This window comes from Lactuca sativa, chromosome 5, assembly GCF_002870075.4.
Source record: "Lactuca sativa cultivar Salinas chromosome 5, Lsat_Salinas_v11, whole genome shotgun sequence".
In the NCBI taxonomy this organism is placed as follows: domain Eukaryota; kingdom Viridiplantae; phylum Streptophyta; class Magnoliopsida; order Asterales; family Asteraceae; genus Lactuca; species Lactuca sativa.
In genome coordinates, this window is record NC_056627.2 from 75,711,754 (window position 1) to 75,734,951 (window position 23,198).

The 23,198-nt window shown below is 34.5% G+C and overlaps 1 pseudogene; it reads left to right on the plus strand.

The window, feature by feature from the left end:
* The first annotated feature begins 415 nt into the window (after positions 1–415).
* Positions 416–534, plus strand: LOC111908046 (5S ribosomal RNA; annotated as a pseudogene).
* The last annotated feature ends 22,664 nt before the right edge of the window (positions 535–23,198 follow it).

Here is a 23,198-nt window from a genome sequence, read left to right on the forward strand (position 1 = left end):
TGTATACACAGGGGTGGTATATAATCAAGGTTCTACAGGTTTAGAATTGATGATTCGACTTTAGATCTTTTCCTCGTTGGGATGTGAGGTTAAAGAAAAATCATTTATTTGACTACCTTTTCAACCTTAATTATATACGACTCGTATACACGAGACTGCGATCAATGAACCATGTATGACTTCTAATATGAACTTCAGGATGCAGACTGCCCAAGATTATGAGTGCTCGCATCGTCATGCCAACAAACTTAGAACCCAATATTGCTCCTATAACCAGATCGCCCTATGGTCTAACGCCCATGGAGATACAAGAACCATCAAGACAGCTTACCGACTACTCAGCAATAGAATGAGAAGACCAAGCTCCTCACCTTTGAGAGCTCCGGTCTTATTATTCAAAAAGACAGACTTCAGCGGGTGCGATCATACCAACACTAATGGACCTGATCCCATCAGAACTCCGCAGTTAAGCGTGCGTGGGCGGGAGAAGTACTAGGATGGGTAACACCTTGGGAAGTCCTCATGGTGCAGACATCGACAGGACTTCCATTATAAATCATTACCTTTTGCTTCGTATAAATGAATTGTTTGATCAACCACAAGGAACAAAGTGCATTTCAGAAATGGACCCAAGATCCGAATATCACTAGTTATGAGTATTAGTAAAGGATGTTCCGAGGACATCCTTCAGAACTCGATGTGGACACTACGAGTCCGTAGTGATACCCCTCGGATAGGACCAATACGCCCGTAGTATTCATGAACTTAATGAATAGGGTACACCATTCTTACTTGGATCAGTTCGTCATTGTCCTTGTAAATGACTTACTTATCTACTCTCGTAGTAAGAAGGAAATCATAAAGAGCATCTACAACAAACCATGGAAACATTATGATCAAAGAAACTCTTCGTGAAATTCTCTAAAAACGAGTTTTGGAAATTGAAGAGTCAAATTCTTGAAGCACACTATTAGTGATGTGGGAATTCTTGAGGACACTTCCAATAATCAAAACTGTTGAGAATTTGTCAACGCCGAAGACGCCGATGGGAATTCACCAAATTATACGTCTAGCTGACCTACTGTCGAGAGTTCATCCAGAACTCATCGCGAATTACGGAACCTCTTACGACTTTGACTCAGAAGGGAGTGGCCCTTGACTGGGAAGAGAAGCTAGAAAAGGGAACCATTGGAATTCCAAGTGAGAAGCCAAATCCTTTTGGAAGTCTCACTCTGGGAAGGCTTGATACACTTCGAAAAGTGTGGTAAGCTAAATCCAAGATAGTTAGGACCTCCGAGATTCTTGCTAGAATTGGTCATGTAACTCACAAACCCATCCTACACCGCGAACTCAGTAACGTACATTTTACCCTTCACGTCTCGAACTTGAAAACATACCTTTCCGTCAGGACTCTCGTAATCCCACTCGACGAGATCGAGATCAATGAGAGCCACGCCTTCGTGGAAGAACCATAGTGACCATCACCCGAGAGGACAAGCGGATGAAGAAACCCGCATCCCATTAGTGAAGGTTCGTTGGGATACCAACCGAGGACCCATATTCACTTGGGAGCGTGAGAACCAATCGATTAGGAAGTATCCTCACCTCCTTGCTCGATTATTCATGCCTACTCCTTACCTAAATTCTTATTTCGAGATGAAACTCCCTCAAACAGGGGGGTGATGTGATAAACCGAAAATTTCCAACCAGTTCAGTCAAATACTTCATTAAAAGTCAAACTCATTGTTGTTATCTTTTAGCACAATTAGGAGTTTATTTGAGCATTCTGAGCCTTGTAAACTTAAGGAATAAGTGTCGGGGTTTATCTGCTGAATCAATAGCTCAAAGAACAAGTCTGGAACACCATGACCAGGAGTTCATGGCCACCACATGGGAGTTTACGGCCATCAACTCTATGTGGGCCGTAAACTCCTTCTATAAGGTCAAGTTCTGGCCATTTATTTCATTCCTTTCCTCCTATTGGCCCAAATCCTCTCAACTATCATCCCGATCTTCGTCCCCGATCTTCAAATCTCGTTAGTTTATTGTCTTAACTAGTTGATATCTTGCATGAACAAGTAATCTTACATGATTTCATCCGTGAAATCATTCCATTTTGTAGATCTTCCAGTTTCACCAAGAACACACACTAGTGTTCTTGGCCAAAACCGACCATTCAAGCTCCTAGATCGTAAGTATTCTTGTTATAACTCATTGTACACTAGGTTTATCATGTTTAAGGCCTAGAAAACATTGGGAATCACCATATTCAAGGAGTTTACGGCCAAGACATGTTCTTGTTCTTGGGCTATAAACCCCTTTTAAGGGTGCAAATGACACCCTTACACCTTAGTAAGCCTTGGATATTAGCATAGAACCTTACACCATTGAACTAAGGACTTCAATACACAATTCGGTACCTCATACCATGAGTTTACAGCCAAAAACTCATGGGGAAGTGGTCCCCAGACAGCAAACACCATACAAGTCCATTCTTGGACCTTAAACCCACCCAACCTCTTGTTTAAGCCTTGGAACACTTAACAACTTAAGTTATAATAGTTTTAAGCCTCATTTGGTGACCTAATTGAGAGTTTATGGCCAGGAGTAAACTCCCCTAGGCCATAAACTCCAACAAACATGGTCCATTGACCATAAACTCCCTTATATGGCCTTGCACTCCTTTGTTGCAACCCGATAGCCTCCTAACACTTTGACCAAAGTGTTTTCCCCACATTAGGATGTTTATACATGTCTAATTAGTGTTATAATCACTATATATATATATATATATATATATACATATGTCTTCATATGTTATTAGGATCATTGTGTGTATCTAAGTCTGCACTGGACACCAAGCACTTGTCCGACACTTCCATCCGGTCCACTCGCTGTAGGTGAGTTCATACCCATTAATTAACCTTTTAAATGTTTCTAAATGTTTATAAATTCTTTATGGAGGGATACAAGTTGAATCATGCTAATTGTTATATCAATCACATGTGATTAATAACTAGCATGCAAATGAATTTACTATACACTAACTGTTTTACCCAACAGATTTTTTCAAATGACTTTCTTAAACGTTTTTACATGTTTAAAACTCTTTATCAAACTGTCTTAAATACGGTATTTTTCCTTTCAAACTCTGTTACAAATGTGTTTCTAACAAAGGTTTTCCTTATACTTAAACTGTCTTATCAAACAAAATACTTTCAAACGTTTTATAAACTGACATCAAGTCATCGATTCTTAGTATTAAACTTTCAAAGGTTTTACAAAAACTTCTTTTATGCTTTAATATTGTCAAATGCATGCCTAGATATGTGTAGTTATATAAATAATGTTTAAAGGACTTAGGATGGTTAATTCGCTTTATTTCCTTTTCCTCGATGGGATGTGGCCTTAGGGCATCGGTTGCTCGTTCGAATGTCATCTAAATATTAGTTATATATCAAGTATACATATATAGACATAAAATTTCCAATAGTCAGTTCAGTACCTTTGGGTAGCAAAGGTATACTTTCGGTGATACACGTACATTACTAGTAACTATAATAGGCATAGTTAGGAGATACTTCTTACCATTCCAAGTACAAGGAATAACACAAGAGTCAGTTCATTCATGAGTCCATACTAATACATTACATGTTACATGAATATGTTTACATAGTTACACTTACATGAATACGTTTAGATAGATACGATTACACGAATACGTTTACATAGATACGCTTACATAAATGCACTTACAATACACGATAACATAACAAACATAACAAGGTGCTATAGCATGGAACAAGTTCAGGATCTAACTATACCAATGAATCACTAATGCTTTGTGATAGTTATATTGGGTATACATGATCATAGTAATGTAGATGTTCACGGATTGCAATCATGCATGGGTCGCGTTTAGTTCCTAAAATCTCTTGACAGGGAGTGTTTAGTATGGTATCTAGCCATCACATTATGCCTTAACCCTCAATTAAGGCAAACTAGTACAAAAGTAGTCACTTATTACAAATACTACAGTACTTACACTGTATATACGACAATTACAAAAGGATAAAACTCCAGTTAATATATTATTAATACCTTTACCATGTGTCATAATCACATAATTGATGAGGTAGATTAGATAATAATAATAATAGTCGTAAAGTCGGGTCTTGATAGAAGGCTAAGCAGTCGTGCCTTGGTAGAAGGCTACTTTCAAAAGAGTTAGGTCTTGGTAGAAGACAACTTTTTATACTAGTAGGAATCATAGGGATTTTCTAGGGTTTTCAAACGTTTACAATTACTTACAAACATTTTCATACTTATACAAACTTTTCTCCAAATGTTTACAAGTCTTTAGTTCACAGTTTTACAAATCAAAGACACATTAATACTTATGAATTCACCAGCTTAATTGCTGATACTCGCTTTGAAAATAGCTTGTATTCTCAGGTCACAAATAGATAGGTACAACGACCAGGTTTTGTGAAGACGGAGCAGTCAAGACTCGTCTTTTATTTTGATTATTCATTATGTTGTCTTATATTATGAAAGAACACACTTGTAATTAAAATTATACTATTAATGCAATGGAAGATGTTGTTGCTTGTTCACTACTTTACATTTTTTTGTGATACACTACATGATGTCCTCTGCCCCAAAAATTCGAGTTCATCAAAAAGGATTCATCCTTCAATGCATTGCAATTTGCCACCAAGATGTTGTTCCTTCTTATCAGTCTGTTGCACTGTTCCTCTAACATATTGACACTTCTAACCAACTGATTGCACAATTCCTACACTGAATTCAAATTTCTTAGCATACCAGGTATGATGGCTTTATCCCTAGCACACAATGGAAACTCAAGCCACCGGATTAATCCACAAACAAAATCATTCATTGGGCATGCAAAAAATCTCCTTCCAGGATTCAGTGGGCTCCATGATGTTTTTACCACATCAAGCTTTCCACAAAAACAAACCACCATTGTTATTATAAGAGCTCAAGAAGAAGAAGTGGAAGAAAAGAGACGTTGGGGAAGATAGCAACGGTGGGTAACATTTAAAGGGTATAAGATTTTTTCCATTTGCAAAAATGGTCCCTAAAAGTTGAAAAGACAAAAATACCCTCACGTGGGAGGCATATGGTGGGGTTAACATCAACAATTTAACGAGAGTTAATTCGAGGGACCATTTCTACATTCAAACCAGACCAAAATGACCTAGAAACCAAAAAAGTCGAGGTTTGGACCAAACCTCGGAAAATCTGCATACAACAATGACCATTTTTTCTATTTTGTCTTGATTATATTTTTATGATAAATGTGTACTACTTTTTATTATGTAATTAAATTATACATACGTAATAAAATGAGAAGTTTGTATAAGTTCTGTGTTTATTTTTTTTTTTGTAAATATATGGTTATGTAATTAAGATTAAGATGATAAAAAATAAAATGGATAAAATTATTTTTGGTTAGGATATTAATGTAATATATTTTTTTTCAGAATATGTAAAGTGAAAGGGATAGTGCCAACTTAATACAAATTATAATGATTTTTTTTTTGTTTTGCATATAGAAATAGTTGAGCGTATGAAGATCGGAAAAAATAAATGTGAATTAAACTAGGTTGTAGTATCCCCAACGATCCTTCACCAACGTTGGATGCTTTACCGACTCTGGATGCTTCCAACCGCCTTTCTCTTAATTGACCGCTTCCCCCTAATCGAATCGATTGGTGTCCCAAAGCCTAGTTGATGAGTCAAAAACTATTTTAAGATCGATAAGATTCTTAACAAATAAATCAGAAGGTAAACCAAAATGCAAACACACAATGAATCAAACAGATGTCGAATGATTAAAACAACAACACCTCAAAAGAGCTCAACGAAGAACTTCTACTGAACAGGTGTGCTAGGGTTACAGTGCTATCAAAGAAATATTCAAGAAGCGTATATAATATGATGCATGCATGCACCATAAATACTAAACCCTAATATCAAATACACGGATGGACAGGCCCAAGCTGTGAATACATTGGACTAAACTAATGAAGCCCAATGGCGCAACCCTTAGACTCAACAATCTCCCCCTTTGCGCCAATTGAGGCGAGAGACACATCGGTTGAGTAGCGGTGGTCTTCTTCACAGTCTGGAACAAAATCGGTATGATGGCAAGTAGAGTTTGATGAAAGTTAATATACCACCGAAGCATATCCGAAAACATCTTCTTATCAGATTGACTGTTCTAATTGCACCTGTAGATGATATCGAGAATGTGCTCCAAGCAAGAAGTGACTTCCAATGTATTATCGACTGTGGGTGGTTTGAATAACTTAGTCATTCAGGAAGAATGACCTAGTTATTCTGGAAGTCAAAACATGCAAAGTGAAACACAAGAATAATCGAATCCAATATGCTTAGAACTTATAAATATAAATAGAATACCTTTTATTTATCACCATATTGATTACACATTATTCATTGTATAATGTATCAAATTCATCAACTCATTACTTGAATTAAAACAATAGTTGTCCCATGCGCCAAGCATGTACACTATGTTTTCTGTACACTAGTCATGCCACACACCAAGTATGCATACTATGTTTGTCTATGATCTTTACTTTGTGGAATAGAACGATTGAACATAATTCCAATGATTCTCATTTCACAATCCCAAATCCTTACCGCAAATGCAAGAATTCCAAATTCCTGCCACTTACTGGAATCTGTTAGATTTTAAACTTATATGCACTGATCCTCTATAACGATTATACAAAAAGTCACAAAGACTTGTCAACAGACATTACAGAGTATTCCAATGGAGATCAACTCCATGAAAACGATTTCTCATACTCAAAGTACATTGCTTTGAACATCCTTCCTGCATTAAGTTTTATAATCTTACACAAATTGAATAGTTTCCACCCATGGAGACATTTCCATATTCCAATTTTGGCTATCACTTCTGAACAAGAGTTGCCTCCTTTCAGAATATGTCAATATGGTCCTTCTAAAATTAACATTATACTTCCAACTATCCCTGAGCAACCAATCTTTGGTAAACCTTAGATTATCCTCGATAACTGATTAATCATTTTAGTCATATCCAATTCTAGACCTTTTCCCTCTTAATGCCCCCATACATTTACAAAATTCAGAAAGGATAAGTATTATAGCACATGGAATCGATCCTATACCTGAAGAATATGGGACACAATTCATGATGTCTCACATAAAGACATGATTCTAGACCAGTATTTTGCTACAATATTTTTATTTGCCATGTTTTCATAATTCAACTATGAAGAGGGATGTCGTAATCATAATCGAATTTTGAGAACGCAATATATATATATATATATATATATATATATATATATATATATATATATATATATACCTTGACTAAAGATGATTAAAATCTCATTCTAAGCTTTTTTAGAACTGAAATGAAGTATAATTTCCTCTCCCTTAACTATAGCAAAAAAACTTTTCCCAATTGAAACTTTTGTTTTCTATAATTAATATTGCTAACTTGCAACACTTATCATAATTATCATGCTCCCACTAACATGATCGTTATTAGCATAACACTTATGCTCCCACAAGCTTTGACATGTACTCAGAAATCAACAGGACTTCAAGAAATCAATACTTTATTGACTTTCTTACCAAAGTTCAGACTTCTGATACGAGATGCTTTGATAAAACTTTATCAAAATCATACACCTTTCCTTATATAGCACACATGTGTGTCTAAACAATTTCAGAACCATGAAAAGGGATGTCGTAATCATAGCCTTAATTGTTTCAACCTTTGCCATTCCTCACAAGTCCATGTTAGTGTGTTAGTTAACCACACACGCTCCACTAACGACTTTGAGAATGCAAATATCACAATTGCTATCTACTTAAAATCAACTTAGTGAAAGCGTTTCCTCACCATCGTTTTCATGAATCGAAGAGAAACCTTATGGCACTTAGATTTTATGGTGTATGTGTTTCTATCCATGTGAATTTGTCAAAACCATAATCACAAGACTAGGTTAGTGACAAATCCAAATTTATATGGATTGAACTTGTGCAATCTTAACTTCTTGCCACCTGGTAGCACAAGGGCCTACCATTGCTTCCAAGTTGTTATGCAGCCAATTGAGAACTCTCAGCTCTCATATTCAACGCCAACTTTAACTGGAATGGGCATAGAAATAAGAATATGTCAACGCGATAGGTTATAAACCTAACTTCGTGTGGTATTGATAAACGATAGGTTTTATTCTTGATTAGATCTTGAAATTCTTTTAGGATCTTTAAGGCTCCCACTGTCCTCTTGACATATAAGACTCTCTTGCCAAGACCCATTCATTGACAAACAAATATTCAAGAGATCGTGCAGACTTTTATCAAGACAAACACTTCACACAATTGACCTAAGTTGGTCTATGTTTTATCCAAAACATCACAACTTACCAATTTCAAATGTAAAAGAGTAGGACACATTTTACTCTTATATTTGACAAGTGTTAATAAACCTTCTTTAAGATGTGTCACTCAAATTACAATCTTGGAGTATGACTCTAAGACTTGTTTTGGAACGAAGTATGTATCACCTTCTTGATTTAACCATTTCAATAATTCGCGACTCCTCTTCTTATCCATAAGAATGCACTAAGATGTCCCTGGAGGATGAATTGTGATATGGTCTCACAATCATCAAGATGATCATAAAATATGATACTAAAGTACTCTCCCATCTTTTCAGATTTGAGAAACCTTTATCTTTCTGCCAAATTTGATTCTTCTCATTCGTTCTGCCATACATCGTAACTTTTCCAATGCTTCAGAATTATACTTAAACTTGTAAGTATAACCATATTTACTAAACCTTAGTAAATCATGACGAATAGTTTTATCGATATTTTGTGGTGGACTTGACCAGTATACAAGAATGTGTACTTGATCCCTTACTCCTTCACTTGACCCACATATACATGTGAACAAGGAATTAGTCTTCATTTTCCAAAGATGAAAATTCTCATTTGTCATACAACTTGCACGATTCCAAGTTTCAGTCCAATTGAAACTTGGGTGATGAGAATATTTCCTTATTTGGTAAATTTAGACACTACCTCAAATGAAAGAATCAAATTCATATTTCTATTATTGCTAGAAACATACAAACATCAATTTTCCATAAATGTCATTACAAGGTGATATAAAATAAAGTAAAATAAATTTTTATTTATTTATAAGTGCGGAAAAAACTTTTTTCCTTACAATGCAGCTTTAAATGAAAACTATACTATTACATATTTTCTATCACTCTATAATAACTCCTAAGTAGTAGCTCAAGAATCCGATCTTCGAACCATTAGATTGAAATCCATCTTCACGATCAAATTCAGCATACTCTTTCTTTAAGTTTCCTTCCCTTTGCTTGATCTTGCCAAACATCAAAATGTAACCTAGTCACATTTTCTATTAAGAATCATCAATAAGGAACTTAACAGAGTTAGATAGTGGACTTACCTAAAGCAGAGTCAAATTTTTTGACTTGACTTTCTCTCAGATTTTTCAGGTAGTTAGGGCAGCTTCACGACCAATGTCCCTTCCTTTGGCAATAGAAACATAGGGACCCTTTGGCAATGGTACATGGGACTATCTCAAACTTAGCCTTTCTCTTTACCATTTGGTCAAATGAGTTGACTATGGTCGATCCCTTTCCATTGGTAAGAAAAAGCTTTTTCTGAATATCCAATGTTACAATTGTCAAAGTCCATGCAAGTTTGGAAAGTTGATATTCTAATCAAATTTGCTTTATCAGTGCTCCAAATCATTGTTGATTCAACAACACCAAGCAAAAAGTTACGATCATTAAGGGTCATGTCATAGTCTGTTTCATAGTAGTCCCAAAGGAAACTCACTATGTGACTTAGAAAGTGATTGAACAACCAACTTTCTCAAGACTTTGACACCCAACTCTCCCGGCTTGTCAATAGGTGACTTCATCTCCAAGATGTGATCACACATAAACCTTGCTTTCCAATAGGGCTTGAGTGACCTTGAACTATTCAAGAACTTGTGGGATAGGGAGAATAATTGGAGAGGGTGGAGGAAGAGAAGTATGATTTCCATTATACAACCATGGAACATCATCTTCATTAGGAAATCTTGTTCCAAGAGATTTGGGAAGATCATAGTTGTATGAATCAGACATCTATAATGGGAGAAATTCAAGTTAGTTGATTTAAGTCCTTAATATAATACCCAATATGATATATTAAAGCTAGGACTCGACACAATATTTATAACTTGGAAGAGGGATTCCGTAATCCAAGCTATAAATATTTGAAGGTAGGCGAATGACGATTCACCAATTTCCATCATGAAAAATGAAATAATTTATTAGGTTTTAATTGGATTTGAAACTCCTAGATCTTTTAAGATTCATTGAAATTTTCAATGGCATGTTTTAATCTCGATTGTGCCCTCTCAAGTTTTGTAATTGGGATGTTGAGGATCAGAAAACAAGTTGTGAATAACCATGCAAATATACTTGGTACCCTTAATATTTATCACTTAATCGATCTGTCGGTTAACCACACGCGCTCCATCGATCCTATGATAAATATTAAGTTACCCTTTTCCTACCTTGTTAAGTCTAGGTTAGTGTGCCGGTTAACCACACACGCTCCACTAACGATTTAAGCAAAGTGCAAAGTGTAATTTCATGGGTTAGCATCAAATTTACATTTTCCTAAAGTAACTAAGATTGGGAATTTATAAAAGGTTTAGTTACCTTATATTTATCATTATACTTATAATGAAGGAGAATTATAGTCATTGTCCTACCCGTTTGGCTAACGACCCTCCACCAGTCAAGGAAGCGGTGGGTAAGAGTGGGCTCTCATTAAACTGCCATTTTATAGGCAGTAACCTTATACCTACCCTTATAGATTGGCTTCGTGAATGAGGCCTACTAAAGGTAAGATTGAATTTTTTCTTATATATATATATATATATATATATATATATATATATATATATATATATATATATATATATATAGGTTTAGGTTCTATGGAAAACAAAAAACCCTAAAAATCATAAAAATGCATAAAAAAATACTTAGAGATCACAAGACTTTTTTTTATAAAAAATCGCAGCTTTTTATGAAAATTCGCTGAAAAAAAAAATAAAAAATAATTTTTTTTGGTAAAAAAAAAGTCTTTTTTTTCAAATTATTTTCAGCGATTTTCTTTCAAAATCTGCGATTTTTTCTTATAAAATGTCAAAAAAAAAGTTTGTGATCTCTATGTGTATTTTTTATGCATTTTTATGATTTTTAGGGTTTTTTTATGGTTTTTTTGTTTTCCAAATAACCTTTCCCTAAGGGATTAACTTGGATTTAAAGTATTCATGAGGGGAAACTTTACAAATTCCAAAACTTAAGGGCAAGTTTTGAACTATTCAAAAAATTTCGGATTTTCATAACTTATGAGTTTAATTAAGGTTTTAAAAAAACTTTAATGAAGAGACTCTTGAACATCCATAACATGAGAACAAGTTATGGAGTTCATAAAACAAAAAGACTCTTCAATTTTATAACCTATGCATTTTAATGGATCTTTAAAAGAAATGACTTTTGGTAATCCATAACTTGAGGAAAAATTATGGACTCCATTAAAACACATTTAGATCAAAAATTAACTAACAAATAATTTTGTAAATAATTCCTATGATCTACCAAAACTCATAAGTGTATGAACAATCATATCAACAATTTCAAGAATTACATAAACACACATAAAACTTGAAATTTTGATAACAACCTTGAAATTGGTTTACCATAATCATTACCATATCAAAAAAAGGTTTTATAAGTCAAAAAATAGTTATAAGGTAATGATTCTAGACCAAGTCCAACCTTAAAACTCGAAAATATGCTATCAGGGGCTCCTACTCGCGAGTGTATGAACCTACTCGACGAGTAGGATGATTTTCTTCATGAACTTGGCGAGTCTAGTGCCAAGAAAGCCAGAATTTTTGGTTTTTAAGTTGTTGCATCAAGTATAAATGAAAACAAGCCTTGGCTCTGATACCACTGGTGGGTTTTGAGCATTTTAACACTCCTATGGTGTACATGCAACCCTATAAACCTTGGATCTATGTTTTGTCTATTATACATGCAAATATTCAATATTCCAAGGTTTCATCCTAACTAGCATACTATGAACCAACTATACTACAAGAATCTAGTAGAATGACATACTTTTTGATGGAGCTTGAAGTCTTGAACATTTAAGAGTTGAGTGCCTCAAGTGTTGCACCTCACATGGTTCACACAACACCAAGAACCCTTGGAATAACTAGAGAATAAGGATACTTGAACCAAATCGGTTTTTCCCTCTTGTGTATACACACTAGTGCCATTTCATGAACTAGGGACCTCTTTATATAGTGTGGAAGATTAGGGTAACATTCATATAAACCCTAATACCCATGACCTTTCATATCCATAGGATCCATGGGTTAAACAGTCTATGGATTATCCATGAAAGCTTAGCCCAACCTAAATGAACTTGGCTCGTCCTATATATATATATATATATATATATATATATATATATATATATATATATATATATATATATATATATATATAAGATTCCATATTTAATTAGTTCCTTTTGATCACTAAATTAATTCTTGATCAATACTAATGAAATAATATGATTTCATATTAATATATTAGAACTTATAATATATTAATAAAAATCATAAGTATCCTTTTTCTCATCTTGCCTATCGAATTGTTCCGATGCCATGCAACCCAAATGGACCATGAAATCAAGTCAAGTACCATACTAATTATAGTTATGGGCTTAGACACTAATCTAACCGCTGGAGAAGCAGGAATAGGAATGTTACTAAACAATACACCTCTTCTGTTAAATTGAGGCTTTCTAATCTTTTTGATACCATTTGGTGAAGAAAGAGTATGCGAAGAATTAACCTGTGTTTGCTCAGTTGTTTCAATATCAGATTCTTGAATATACGGCCTGACTGGAGAATCATGAGGCCTCTTGGTTGGTGTCTTGGTTCGCTTTAGAATACAAGTCTCCGAAGGAATAATTTCCTTAGAAACTTCCTCCACCACAGGTTCTTGAACAGGTTGTGGTTTCCCAACCTACTTCTTCTTCTTCGTTACTTTAACCACTTTCGAAGAACCCTCACCCCCTTTTGGTGGAAGAACATCAAAAGATGCAGTAACATCAATGGATGCCAAGTATTGAACAAGGAGTGGATTTTTCGGATCAATACGCCTTAGCATCACATTAGGAATACGAGCAACATTATGAAAGACAACTGCATCATCAACAGCTAGTCTTGGAGTAGCCAACGTCGAAAAATCAACTTTTTTGACATCTAAAGGAACCAAAATCCCTTCTTGTTCATAGACCTCCTTGAGAATCAAACTCCAATATCGAGCACAAGAAACACCATTCGTCAAGTTGGTGTGAGTAATTGTTGAGCTAAATTACCCCTATAGTTGTGTGGCATAATCAATATTAATATCATAGTATATTCCAGCAAGTAGAACATAAAATTCCAATTTCACTTTGTCTACCCTTGATTGTGACCAGTCAAGCATCGCAATACAATATTAAAAAGAAAACTCCAGATGCAAGGAAAACTCAATTTGTGAAATAGACTTATTCCAGTCTGAACTAGTTAATGACACATCTCATTGAACATATGAAAAACTTGTTCATTAGTTACTTCATAAAAAGTAACTGAAACATGTAACTTCATGATTGGGGAAAAAATGGTTCTTTATAAGCTTTTGTATCTTGTTATTCGTGAATTTGAAGGTAACAACCTTGGTGGTTTTGTTGAACACTGTTGTAGTACTAGCAAGAAATAGCCAAGACATAGGGACTGCAAAAAAGATTATAAGACTGTTGATAGCAGCCATTGAAGAACTCGTAAGAATGGCTGAAGATGATGAACTTTGGAGAATTATTGGGAAATTTGGTAAGAGAGCATAAAGTCTGAGAATGATACCACCAAATTCCTTATATACTCGATGGTATTTTTGAATTTGAACCAGTTACCAATAATACACTATCACGTATTGCATTGGTTTTTTAACCGGTCATCGTAAAAATCTCCCCGTCATTAAAGTGATCATCACGTTTTCCATTAAACTCATGAAAATATTGAACCTTCATGTACGTTGGATCTTTCGTTGTTCATAACCGGATTAGAACCGCCACTTATTTTGAACTGTTATCAAGCACACCTTGTTGTTTCGATACCAAGAGACCATTATTCTTTCGCATTGAGGTAAGGCTCATTTGTTTTTGGGATCTAAAAGCGAAATCATATGCTAGTCTTTGCAAAATGTTGGTTTTGAGTTGGTATTACCCAAAACCTTAAGGATTCCAGTGTCATTGTGTACCAAAGAATGAGTGAGAAGTGATTTACAAAAATTTAGGTTTTGTGATATCAAATTGCATTTGATACGAAAGCGGTTGGATCTCAAGCAAATATGTCTTCGTTCGACATCAAGAGAGATGACGAACTACTTGTGTGGTTTCCCATGAAATACAATCGAATACATATTGATAGGCATCGAAGGTCTTCTTTTCTATTAGTTTTTAAAGGTAAAATCAATTTCGCTCAACACCATAACTTAACATAAGTGTGATTCATTTGAAAAAAATTACTTGGATGACAAGTGTATTCATGAAAAAGTATGGTTGGCTATTTATATGTAGTAACCAGAAATTAGATAGATATTCAGATGAAAATCACATTAAAAAAAAATAAAGAATTGGATCTTGTTGGGCAAAAATGTCTTGGTTTTAGAACATTTCATCAAGATCACGCATGTCGAATAGAACATGATTTCCAATATCGATAAGTACTAAAAGAAGTGTATCGTTATAATCTTGAACAAAATTTTTTACTATCAATTCCTTGGAAGTTAGGATTTTAGGGTTTCACCATCATCACAGAAGAATGAGTCGGGATCATAAACACAAAGTGTTACAATATCCACATTCTGGTAGGTTTCAACAAGTGATGTCAAGGCTATGATGTGTAGTGTGTGATCATGAAAGAAAGTTTGGTGAAAAAGATTGTGTATAAGAACGTATTGTACCTATGCGAAATATATAGACATTCTAGAAATCTATTTACACAATATGATAAGAGAAAGATAGCTCTTTGACTAATGTGAATATATAGCCTAATTGGCAAGGAACGTTTATAGTGAGAGTTTTGTTAAGGATTCGAACACATAAAGTCTATGAGGAGTGAGGTCAACATACATCAGTATGCTTCTAGGGACACTTAACTAGTACATCAGTTCGAATGAATATATGTCCCTTGGTTATGATTGTTAAACATGATCCTCAACAATACGTTAGTATAATGAGACACGCATTGTTAAGAATTTAATGAAATAAAAACAAGAAAATCTTTTTGGGTTTTTGTTTTTGAAAATCAAATTACCAAAATAAGAAAATCTTTTTGGATTTTTGATTTTGAAAAGCAAATACCAAAATAAGAAAATCTTTTTGGAGTTTTGTTTTGGAAATCAAAAACAAAAATAAGAAAATCTTTTGGATATTTTTTATATTTGAAACAAAAAAAAAAGAAAAAAAAGAAAAAAAAACTTGTAAAATGTTACCACTGACTTGCGAACAAATAGTTAGCAACCATCAATGATGTTGCACATTAAACTTCTTTCTCCCCAAAAAATGAATTGAGGTCAAAATGGTTTAAAGGAATTGTGAATGTGAAGGCATGCAGACACTAAACTAAAACAATAACCTCTGAATGGTTCAGAAAAACACCAACGAATAGACACCTTTTCGATGAAGAACCTGGAACAGAACTTGCTTCGATCATCCCCAATCCATTCAAAATCTTTAAAATGATTTCTCATCTAAAGGTTTTGTAAAATATTCCCATCTTCAATGATATTATTGGGAAGACCTTAGTTAGTGGTGTAGAGGTTGAGTGTCTTTTAAAGTCTCAAGAGTCTCGAAAGTGAACTCTAATTAATGAGGGTAATAAAAGGATTGATGAAAAATTGACAAAATTTGAGAAGAATCTATTGAGTTGAAGATTAAGGATCTAAATGATTTTCTTTTCAAGGAAGTTTAAAAGATTGATAACTTTTTTGTTTCATTGAATTTGAAAGTCGATGTAGTGGCTAATACTACAACCAGATTAGTAGAAGACCTGACAACTTTCAACAAAGATTATTCTCATGATCTCAAGATCAAGTTTGAAGCTGATCCGGAACTTTTTTAGAAAATTGAAAAGTCTATTTCTTATTTTCAAGAGACATTGTCGAAAGTTGCTCTTTCGTCTCAATCTTCAATTTCATCAGACTCCATTTCTGTCATGATTTCAAGTATTCAGACATGTTTTAAAATTGAGTTGGATCTAATACTTAATTTGGCTCTTCGACTACGAACAAATGATCCACATTATCTGCACATCTCGTAAGAGGACAAATGGGAGTTGGTTCTTCAAAGGAGACAGTCGAAGATAAAGGTGTTCTTGTGGGAAGGGTTTTATTGACACAAATCCCTAAATCCATTCCAATGAAGCTAGTTGTCTTGACTTCAACAATGAATCCTTCTCAAGATGATGTGGATTTATCAAAAGTTAAAAAGAAAGGAATTTCGATCAATGAAGGAGGAGCGTGTTCGAGTTCAAAAATGGTCAAAATAATTCCTACTACCAATCCAAAAGATAAATGAAAAAGTATTCAAGTTGACCCTTCTACAGAAGAGAAGAAAAGGTTACAATAGATCGAAATGGAGAGACAAAGATACATCAACATCATTTATAATCAAAGAATAAATGATCTACCTAGTCTAAACAAGGGTGATTCTAAAACGATTGAGATTGTTGTTATCAATGAGGTAGATTATTTTATAAAAATACCAAAGTAAAGCTACGACATTGAAAACTCCAAGTTGAATCAACTTGATTTCCTAATCAATCATCTAATGTTTACTTTTACTCAATTCAAACTAGCTGAAATTTTTAAAGACAAAAATGAATTAAAATGGTTGAAGATTCTATTTCATGCAAAAAGAAAAACGAAGAAGTGGTTTGCTCGTTATTGAACATAGTTCGGGTTATGTCAATTGTGCCTGATGTTTTGTTTGAAGGCCTGTTACAGAATTTTCATTATTCTATTGTGAGGGCGAATAATATGGCATCTTAATTCACTATGGTAGACTTTCCATTGATGAATCTGAATGATCTCATAATTGTTTCAACTATTTTATGCAATGTGGATGCTTTACAAGTATTTGAGGAGAATAGGAATGTGTTTGTTCTTGTAACAAATATAGATCTTGCCAGGGTAATCAACAAAACTGCAAAGCTACCTCAGTCTGTCATGAAAGAGAAATCGAATATAGATGAATTTGAAGATGGTGATATTATTCACTAACCTTTTGGAGTGGTTTTTCAAGGGAAAAACAAGAAGGGAAGGCTGAAAACCTTTTCCAAGTGAATGATATTGAGAGGTATACAAACTCTCACTTCTCTAATATTTTGGTTTGTATCAACAATTGCAAGGAGAATGATAACGAAGACAAGGTGGAGATCCTGAAGATCATTCTTTGGTATATGGAGATGAGAAAGGAATTGCTACATATTTTGAAGACACTAACTTGATGCTTCAAATGTTCTCATAAAGGGGGATAATATTGAGTCGAAAGTAGTTGTGAGAATCGATAGTAATGTCTTTGTAATCGACCCTATACAAAGCAAAAATTTAATGACTTTCGTTATCTTATCTGTTTATAAGCCATATTAGAAGTTTCACCTTTAACGTCTAGTTCTTCTATTTTTTGGTCTATTGGGTACCCTATAAATAGGGTAGATACTTAGGTGTTAGAGGAATAAACACTCTCAAAATATCTCTTCTACTCGATAACCTTTGACTTTTCTCCATACATAAGCTGAGCTAAATGTATCTTATTTAGATCTCTATGTTCTTTACTATTTTCATTGATTCGATTGTTTCGAACACATTTTCAAACACTCTTCATATGTTATCTAATATGTTCAGTTTTATATTGGTATAGTTCACTTCATTGCATTTTCGTGAATTTACAATGTTTTATATTATATTTTCATGACTATGTGATTGAAACCTCTATGAAAAAATATCAGTTGTTACAGAAACAGTTTCAATTTATGGAGTAAAGGTTGATTTCAATAGTAAACTTTCATTTACAGCTATAAATTTTGTACTAATGGTAGTACTTGGATCTATAAGTGGTTAATGATCTTCAATTACTCTATAGATATGGATTTTTACACTTATTTACTTAATAATTTAGGATGCAAAACCTAGATCTTGGTATCGGTCACCTACATCATACCGACTTCAATTCATACATAAAGGGAATTAAATGGAGTGTCGGCTCTTTAATCCTTTTTTTTATTATTATTCTAGGAAAGTAGAGTTTACTAGCTTTCCCTATGGGAAAATTAAATCAGACCCCCGCTTGGAAAGTCGGTTAATGGGTTTGTGTAGATCGTTGCATTTTCAAAGATTAAAATGGTAATAAACTGCAGAGTAAGTACTACAACTAACCAAAATTTGATTTAACATCTTATTTTATTACGTCAAACTATAATTGAATTAAGTTATACTCATATTACAATTCTTAGGATGAAATTTACTTTCATTAATGCGTATATTGTAGTATCCTACTTTCATTTCTTTTTAATTACCTTAAAAAGTAAATCGGTGTATAGGTAATCATGAAAGGTGTGAGAATCAGCTGCACCGACTTTGAACTCCTCAACACACACCTGTCAGGGAAGAAACACATCAAGAAATTTAAAGAATCAGGCTAAATACCATATCTACCCTTGACCTTTGTCACTTTACTCGACACTGCAATATGAATCTAAAGAAGAGACCAAAGTAATAAATGTTGAAAATGATGTGAAAAAATACTAAAAGTTGGACTGCACCAAACATCTTCTGCCCCATGCATAGCATGTGTTTCCTACTAGTTTCAGTGAAATTTAGTTTATCTCAACATTAGTTTGATTATACTATCAGAGTTAAAAATTTATATGGCAAACCACACAATGAAAAATATCATACCTTTTGCTATATTACTAACTAAGTCGGTATTTTGAACGATACCTAATTTTATAGTTAGATTTTTTTGTAGGTGTATAAGGACGTGTTCGACATGGAGCGTTTGAGTGCTTCTAGCTTCTAACGTTTGACAAAACACTCCATTTTGAATAGAAAATCTCGTTTGGCACTACAAGCTTCTACCATTTAGTTTAAACAAAACGTTTTAAATCTAAATGCTACTTCACGTGGCGTTTAACAAAACTCTACCAGCTTGAAGTTATCCGCTACCTGCAGAAGCTATTTGCTATCAACTATTTTTGCCGAACACACCCAAAATATAAATTATGAATGCATTTTTTGTGTCGTTAATATTATTCCATGGTAAATTATCTTCCACTGACTACATATATAAAATACCCACATCAAAGCGTTGGGCAGACTCATTATTTCTGGTTAAAGTTCAAATTATAATCATGATTTCCTTTTATCATCACCTACTTTCAACTTTCTTTGAATATATTTTTTAAAAAATAAATTGTTACCTTCAAGATGAATTATATTAAAAACTAGCATGTTGCTAAAGAAAAACATTATAGAGAAATGACCAACATAGGATTTTGTAAGCAACATAGATGACCGTAAACTTGTGTTTCTGACCGTAAACTTGTGTTTTCTACCAACAAACCTACCTTCTATATGAAAATTTTATAAAAGAATCAAATTTATTTATTTATTTATTTATCTTGGTTTATTCGAACAAAAATCATTTTTGTATTGTTATTTTTATATAATCCAACGAATAGTTATGAAAATCATTTTTGTGTGGTTATTTTTATTTTTCGAAACGTTCAAAGCATTAACTAAAGTCATTAAGCCGATGGTCAATATCAAATCAGGAAGAGACACATCACCAACGGTAGACTATACTTCAAGTGTGAGCCACCATTTCACATTCATGAAAGGATGATTCATACTTTCTCCACAAATAAAGAAAATCAGACAAAACAGAGAAGAAACATCATTAATCGGTTGGAGAATTCATACTTACACCATGTCTAACTTTCGTTATGTAGTAAACCCATCCGAGATCTATCATCTTTTGAAAAAACTTCTTTAGACATTGAAACAAGTCTCATAGAACTAAGAAGATGGACAATCCCTTATTTTTTGTGACAATGGTAAAGGTCACACCATAGTTTATGTACCATTAAAAAGAAACTCTGTGAAATTTACAAATATGTCATATGTAAAAGGTTTGAAACATAAACTTATATATATTAGCCAACTATATGATGTTAATTAGGAAGTACACCTTAACAAAAAGAAAGGCAATATCATTAATTCTCAAAATAAAGTTGTTCTCAAGGCCAAGAGAATTCAAGACATTGATATTATCAACAAGTTTTCAGCTGATAAAGCTATGAAAAATTGCTTTTTCTTATATACCGAATCATATATTAATTCATTATGGCATAGGTGTCTAACTCTTCTAAACATCAAGAAAATTTCCAAGATGTTAAATGACGAGATTATTATAGTAATCCCTAAAATGCATTTAGTTAGATATAAACTTTTGCATCTTGTGAAAATGGAAGTAGCACAAACCTCGTTTAGACCAAAATAAAGCATATCTATCAACTCTCTTCTTCTATACTTCATATTGATTAGTTTGGACCAATTAATCCATGTTTAAATCCTTAGAAGAAAAAGATACTCATTGGTTATAGTTAATGAATTCTCAAAGTTTACATGGGTTATGATTCTATGAATTAAAGGAGTCTCATCTGATGAAATTATCTCATCCATTAAACATATAGAGTTATCACTAGTGTAACACCCAGATCCTGAGGTACTTCACATTTCAATTTTTTTTGGCATTTTAGGGCTCACCACATCATGGGGGAGGCACCACGTCTTGGAAAATCAAGATAAGATTGTGGATTAATTTAAGTTGCCATGGCGTGGCAATATATGGCCACGATGTGGAAGCTGGTAATTTCCAAACCCTATTTTTCGAGTTATTCTCCCTATTTAAAGGAATAAGGAGGATAGGGTTTGCGCACCCTCATCCTCCACCAGCCTCCTTGAGACCCGAGAAACCCAAATATCATTTCCTCCTTGATTTAAGTCCTTTTAGTGTCCTTTGAAGCCTCTAAAGGAAGAAAAAAGAAGAAGTGAGGTAAGATTCAACAATTAAGCCCTCATCCTTGGTTGTAGCATTCTTTTGGACCTTTTTAAATGTCTAAGACTCGATTTTTATCGTGATAGGTTGCTAGATCTTGAGTTTTGTCCCTAAATCTTCATGTTCTTGTTGGTTCGGGTGGTGAGATAGTAACATCCAGAGTTTCGGGTATGATTTAATTGTATTTATTTATTCAAGGAAAAGGAGGGACTCGACGAGTTGGTGCCATGACTCGTCAAGTAGGTGAGGAAGTTTTTGCGAATCTTTGTGACCAGACTCGACGAGTCAGGCATATGACTCACCGAGTCTGCGTTGGCAATTGAAACCCTAAATCCCGGGTTTTGGAGCCTATTTAAGGGCACTCATAGCCTCCCATTGCGGCTACCAGTCCCTTAAAAGAAACCCTAAGTGAGCTAAATTTTTTGTGAGGAGGAGAGACCATATTTGATCTTTCTATCTTTGGTTTAGCAAGAAGAAGGTGATCTAGATCAAGAAGAGGCTGAAGGAGGTGCTATTTGGAGGAATTCTGAGCTCAGGAGTGCTTATTTGAGGTATAATCTCGATCCATCTTCTGTTTTGGTGATTGTTTATAGAGTTAGGGTTTTCTAGACACTTTGGTAGATGGTTTTGATTGAGTATGTGGTTCCTTTTCGTATTATGGTGTTAGATCTGGATCCATAGAGGTCCAGAGACCTTACTCCTTTGAGCTTTATGTGGATTGATGGTGATTATGAACTTCGGATGCCATATTAGAGGTCATTTCTTCAAATAGAACCTTGGAGCCTTTGCATGGGCATCAAGCTTCGAACTTTACGTGATTATTGAGACTAGAAAGGATAGATCTATTGAGTAGAGCATCAGATCTGACCTCAGGAAGCCATTGGAAGTGAGCAAAATTCGACTCGTCGAGTCCATGAACAGACTCGACGAGTCGAGTCCAGTTGTCCCGAGACTGTGAATCTAGAGAGTGACCCGCCGAGTTAAGTGAGTGACTCAGTGAGTCAAAAGAGAATCAGAGGAGTAGAGTCCACGTGTAGACTCGTCGAGTTGCCCAAGTGGACTCGACAAGTCAAGTCAAAGTTTGACCGTTGACTTTGTCGACTTTTAGGGATTGGTCAACAATGGGGTCTATGAGTCAAGAGAGGGGTAAAATTGTCTTTTACCCATCTAAGGATGTTAAGAGAGGGTTGGGTCTAGTATCGAGAGTTATATTTATGAGCGTATCTTACTTTATGTGATTAGGCGGAGGCTAGACTATATTGCTACCGAGTCAGGGATTTACCGAGACATCTGAGGTGAGTCTTCTCACTATACATTACCTAGTGTGGTAACCATGAGTAGATCGGAGGGTCTTATATGTTATGTGTTATTTGTGTATATGTGTTTGTCATATATGTATGCTATGTGATATAGACTGGACCGGAGGGTCCAATGATATAGACGGGACCGGAGGGTCCAACGAGACAGACCGAGTCGGAGAGCCCCACGATACGGAACCGGAGGGTTCCACTGAGACACATCGACCGGAGGGTTCCACTGAGACACATCGACCGGAGGGTCATATTGTAGCATTGAGTGGCGTATGTGTTGTATGTGGTATTTTGGGGGAACTCACTAAGCATTTATGCTTACCGTGTTGTGTGAAATGTGTTTCAGGTATCAGCGAGGATCACGGGAAGGCGCCAGCTTGATTATACACATTGTTGGAGTATTTTGATGAGATTATGGGGAAATGTTTTGGATATTATATTTTGATATGGATGTTTATGATTTAAGATACATTTTGATTTTATTATGAATTGCAAATTTTGAAAAAAATTTTTTGAAAAAAAATAGGTGTTACAAGTTGGTATCAGAGCCTTG